Source organism: Balaenoptera physalus, assembly GCF_965194825.1.
Source record: "Balaenoptera physalus genome assembly, contig: HAP1_SCAFFOLD_595, whole genome shotgun sequence".
NCBI classification, from domain to species: Eukaryota; Metazoa; Chordata; class Mammalia; order Artiodactyla; family Balaenopteridae; genus Balaenoptera; species Balaenoptera physalus.
Window position 1 is genome coordinate 470,781 of NW_028126147.1, and position 6,000 is coordinate 476,780.

Here is a 6,000-nt window from a genome sequence, read left to right on the forward strand (position 1 = left end):
AAAGTCTCAATAATGGTTTCAGAAAAAGAAAACTGGATCAGAATGGGAAAAGACATTTCCATAGAGTTGCGGAGATGGTGAATGTTGAAGTGGGCCCGTGGATAGGATTATAAGGTGGAACCATAAAATTTCGTCTTTGGGTCTTTATGTGCTGGTTCCCTGGGAGAGGACCCCAGTATTGCATAAAACACACTGGAGTAGTTTATGTGAGGTGGTGTATTTTGTACTGCTACTTATAGTTTTTTTATACACTTGAAATTACTGGGGAGTACATTACTTTTCAAAAGAACCAGGTCAAAACCATGCCCAAAAAAAGCAGAGAAGACATCAAACTTCATAATAGAGGCCAAGCCTTAACCAGATGTGGTTCACCTAAAGTGGTGACGCTCATCATTCTTGTAGGGTCCACACGTTATTAACAGGCACCATGGGAAGGTTATATTAGGAGCCACTGTGTCTTGGGTGCTGTGGATGACCTGGCTGTAGTAGAAACAGTGGGATTTCTGAATTCTAGTTTCCCACATCAAACCACCAAAACCCTGTTAGAACTAATAAACGAATTCAGTAAAGCTGCAGCGTAAAAAATCAGTACACAAAAATCACTTCTCTTTCTTTTTTTTTTTATAAATTTTTTAAAAAATATTTATTTCTTTATTTATCTTTGGCTGCATTGGGTCTTCGTTGCTGTGCACGGACTTTCTCTAGCTGCGGCAAGCAGGGGCTACTCTTCGTTGCGGTGCACGGGCTTCTCATTGCGGTGGCTTCTCTTGTTGTGGAGCACGGGCTGTAAGACAGCAGGCTTCAGTAGTTGTGGCACACGACCTCAGCAGTTGTCGCTCGCGGGCTCCAGAGCACAGGCTCAGTAGTTGTGGCGCACGGGCTTAGTTGTTCCGAAGCATGTGGGATCTTCCCAGACCAGGGCTCGAACCCGTGTTCCCTGTAATGGCAGGCAGATTCTTAACCACTGAGCCACAAAGGAAGCCCTAAAAATCACTTGTCTTTCTATACACTAATAATGTGCCATCAGAAAGAGAAATAAAGAAAACAATCCCATTTACAATTGCATCTAAAAAATACCTGGGAATAAATTGAACCAAGGATGTGAAAGCACACTGAAAACTGTAAAACACTGATAAAAGAAACTGAACAGACACAAATGAATGGAAAGCTATCCCGTGTTCATGGATGCAAAGAACACTGTTAAAATGTCCATTCTACCAAAAGCAATGTTCAAATGCAAAGCAAGCCTGGTCAGAACTCCAATGGCATTCTTCACAGAAATATAGCAATCGTTCCTATCATTTGTGTGGAAACACAAAGGCCCCTGAATAGCCAAAGGGAGTCTGAGAAAGGAGAACAGGTTGGAGACATCTCCCTCCCTGACTTCACACTACATTACGAAGCTACAGTCACCAAAAAGTGTGCAATTGGCACAAAAACAGGCACGCAGACCAGAGGAACAGGACAGAGACCCAAGAAATAAACCTATGGTTATGCGGTAAGTTAATTCACAAGAAAAGAGCCAAGAACATACACTGGGGAAACAACAGTCCCCTCAATAAATGGTGCTGGCAAAACTGGACACCACACACCAAAGAACACTGCAGTCTGTCTACACCACACAAAAACTGGCTAAAAACCCAGTGTTCCACATGAAGCCCTTCCTTTCCTGGGTCCTCTGAGGACAGACACCCTCAGCACTCAACCAGACACAAGAAGCTTCTCCCCCACTTTTCCTCACCTTTTCCTTTAGCAGCGTCACCTCCCAGCAGGTCCAGAGGAGACCTGGCTCCTGTCAGCGTGAACCGGACCCCACAGTGTCCCAAAGCCCCAGTGGGTCCTGAGGAGACCCGGCTTCTGCTACATCCATTCTGCTGTGGAAATTCAAATTGAAATAGAGCCAAATGACCCATGAATTCTCCAAAATAGTTAAGGAGCAATTAACTAGAAACTGTAAGAAATGAAATGATTATAGACACAGACTTTACTTATTTTTTTTTTTTTAATATTTATTTATTTAGCTTCGCTGGGTCTTAGCTGTGTCACACGGGACCTTTTTCTTTTTTAAGTTGCAGCATGCGAACTCTTAGTTGAGGCACGTGGGATCTAGTTCCCTGAACAGGGATGGAACCCAGGCCCCCTGCACTGGGAGCACGGAGCCTTAGCCACAGGACCACCAGGGAAGTCCCTAGACACGAACTGTAAAACTTATGCCAAATTCACACAAATTTATTCACAGACATTATAAATTCAAGGCTATGAAAATTACAGAGAAACATAGAAGAAAATCTACATGACCTTGGGTTTCGTCTATAGATCACGAGCTTTGAGTTTTAACATACAAGGCCAATCACAAAAGAAAAAAATATGGTGGACTTTATAAAATTAAAGATTTCTACTCTCAAAGACCTTATTCACAAAGTCAAAATGAGGCAGGAGATAAATGGTCTCCAGCCTACGCATTTACAACTGGCCTCCGGTTCACACTTCCTGGGGTGAGAAAAAAATGGGCTCCAGGCTGGACATTCATTCCCAACCCCCTGTTTACATTTCCTGAAGCAAGAGACAAACGGGCTCTAGGACTACATATTTATGACCGGACTCCTGTCTATATTTCGGGGTCTGCACCTCGATATGAAAACCAGCAACAGAAATAGGGTAAATAACCAGACATTGGACATTTTTATGGGAGGGACAGAGTGACACTAAACCCTGTTAAAAGATCAAGAGGTCATACATTTCTCATCCTTGGGGCAAGGGAAACATTGCACATGTGCAGAAAGGTTCCTTGGGGGTCAAAAAGGAAGGGGCACCACCCCAAAATAGGTGATGCTAAGGTCGTCCCACAGGCCTCTGGGTGGTAATCCATGTTGGAAAAAAGTTGCGCACGCATGTTGGGGAGGGTCCTAGGGCAGGGCAGGTGTGGAAAAAGAAACCAGATAATTGGCCAGAGGTGAACAGAGACCCGGAAGAACTGCCCTATATAAGTGACTTAACCGCCTCTCTACTGCACTCCTCCTCATTAGGGAGGGTGTCCACACCCTTTCTCTCCGGGTGTGCATCTCTGCCTTGCTTCTGTCTTAACTAAACAAACTGTTTCTCTGTGTGCTCTCCCACTTGTTGCTGTGCTATGTCTCTAATAATAAACTTTGTACCTGTTTTTACAGTTTTTACCTCTATGAGAAATGCATTTTTCACTGGGGGCAAGAGCTAGCTGGGGTGGTGGCTAGGATTCCTGGTTTTCATCCAGGCTACACAGGTTCAATTCCTGCACAGGGAATGAAGATCTCGCTTCATGCCACCACTCACTGCTGCCTCTCCAAGATAAAAAAGACAAGCCACAAACTGGGAGAAAAATACTTGTAAACCACATATCCAGTAAACGACTTCGACTCAAAATGGACAAAGACCTCTAGAACAACCCCATTTTAAAAATGGGTAAGGATTTGAACACACACCTGGCCAAAAAAGATATACAGATAATAAAAACCATACAAAAATTATACAAAAAAGCATATACTATTAGGGATTTCCAAATTAAAATCGTGAGCCACCACAGCACACCTACTAGGATGGCTGAACTCCAACAAAACCATGGTAACACCGACTGCTGGAGGGTGAGAAGCAACCCCTCCTCATGGCTGGGGTGCAGGCACAGCCACGAGGCAAGACAGTTCCGCAGCTTTTTTCCACAACAAATCAAGCCTCCCCTCAGGGTCCAACAATTATGCGTCCAGTATATAGGCAACTGCTTTGAAAATCTATGTCTAAAAGCAGACAAGGATGCAATTATGCACAGCAGCACTATTCATAATGGCTAAAAAGCTGAAGAAATCAGGATATCCTTCACTAGATGACTGCATAAGCAAAGTGGAGGACATCCATGTCAAGGCGAGCAGAATACACCACGCCAATATATGTCTCTCTGGCATAAGGATTATTTCAGTCTCATTCAAAAAAAGAAAGATAGAAAAAACTGAGTAGAGACTGACCTTTTATGAAGGACATTTATAAGGAAATCTCCATTTGTAACCGAGTGTCCCTCTTTGCACCAGAAATAGAAGGATGATTAAATCTCAAGTCACTCTTATCAACGGAGAAGTCCAGACTTAAATCTGCATACAATACCTTTGTTTACTGTGCTTTGAATGATAACCTGCCACTAATGGCTTCCCCCCTTCCCCAAGGTCTGTTTTTATCTGAAGATGGTATTTGGTATTTAAGGTGATGGCTTTGGCCATTTCAGGGACTGACTCAATTTTTCTGGGTAGCTCCCCTGTATACGGGAGGTATACATGCTGTTAAACTTCTGTTTTTCTCCTGTTAATCTGGCTTTTATTACAGGGCGGGGGTGGGGCTCAACCAAGAACTTAGAAGGACAGAGTGAAAATTGTTTTTCCTCCCATACACATGCAATGGAATACTACTCAGCAGCAGAAAGGAATGCACCATCAACCCATGGAAAGACATGGATAAATCCCCAGTATATATTGTTAAGTGAAAGAATCCAGTCTGAGGAGGCTGCACACAGTATGACCCCATTGGTGACATTCTGGGAAAGGCAAAGCTACATAGATGATAAGCAGATCATGGGGTGGGGGATTTGAAGTATTCCATGTGACACTCTAGGATGGATACCTGTCACTATGCATTTGTCTAAGCCCATAGATGTGTATAGCCCAAGGGGTCAGGCAAACTCTATTCAAATTTAGTTATTTACAGTGTAGGGGTATTACAGGATGGAATACTCAAGGTGACCGAATCTAACTGTATTAGAAATGCATGGAAAAATCTCACTGTAGGGGATGGGATAAAAGGTGCTGACCTAAGTTAACTGTGGAAATGAACGCAATCTCTAAACTAAATGCAAAATGTACACAAACAGTGGACTTTATTTTATGGAGTTCTTTCCAGGGTGTAGCAGCTAACAATTCTGAAACCTCTGCACATGTAATCTGGAAAGGAGCAATGCATAGGTAAACGGCAGATAGTGGGCACCAAGCTCCTCATTGTGGGAGTGGGAAGTTACAGATAAGCAAGGGGAGAGCCTCTGCCCTTATAATACTTGGCTGAGCTTCCTGGGAGGATGGTGTGGGGAGTTCACTGGCCATAGGACATGCACAGATCTTTACACTGGGAAGGCTGTGAAGACATTGGAAACTCACACCCCATCTTTCCAACCATACCTGCTGCAAACACTCAGCCCTCTGTAATCAGCCAGTTGCATCTTTTATGACATTCTTGCCCCCAGGCACATAAAGGAGCCTGAGGGTCTTGCATTACCTCTAAGCTGTCCCAGAATCCAGGCCCTGGGGGATGGAGCCAGGATGGAGGTGCCTGGGCTCCTGACCAGCAGGTGAGAGGAAGGAGGAAGACCAGTCCGGAGGACAGAGGTTCCCTCAAGTCTGTGAGCCCTGGAGCCCTGATCGGATTCACCCCCAGTGGGGACATGGGTGGGGCCTGCAGTGGTTCTGTTTTCCACCCGGGCCCCTTTGATGAAACCATGGCAGCAATGGGCCCAGAAGTCTCCTGGTGGTGTTTCAAACTGACACAGCAGTTTTACAAAGGAACAGGAGAATGAAGCTGAGCTCCTGACGGCCACTTCTTCTGGCTCTGAGTTGCTTCTGTCAGGCCCACAGACACATCCGTGGAGTCTGCTGTAACCCACCTTCCCCATCCTGGTCTTTCCTCTCCCTCCCTGCGATGAGTCCCGTGACATTTCCAGCCCGGACCCCTCTCCCAGGCCAGACGCCTCTGTCCAGTCACTGCACCCCCATCTCACCTTGGGGGCTAACAGGGCCCTCAGGGGACCGGGATCCTGCAGCTCCCCACACCCAGGAGCAGCCCCACCTTCCCTGGTTGCTGAGCCCAGACACGGGGTGTAACCGAGAAGGACCCTACGGGGCCTTCCCAGGACAGACCCACCCCCCCATATCCTCTGCTGTAGCTCCTCTCTGAAGTACCTGGATAACAGCATCTGATGCACGCTTCCTGAGTTGT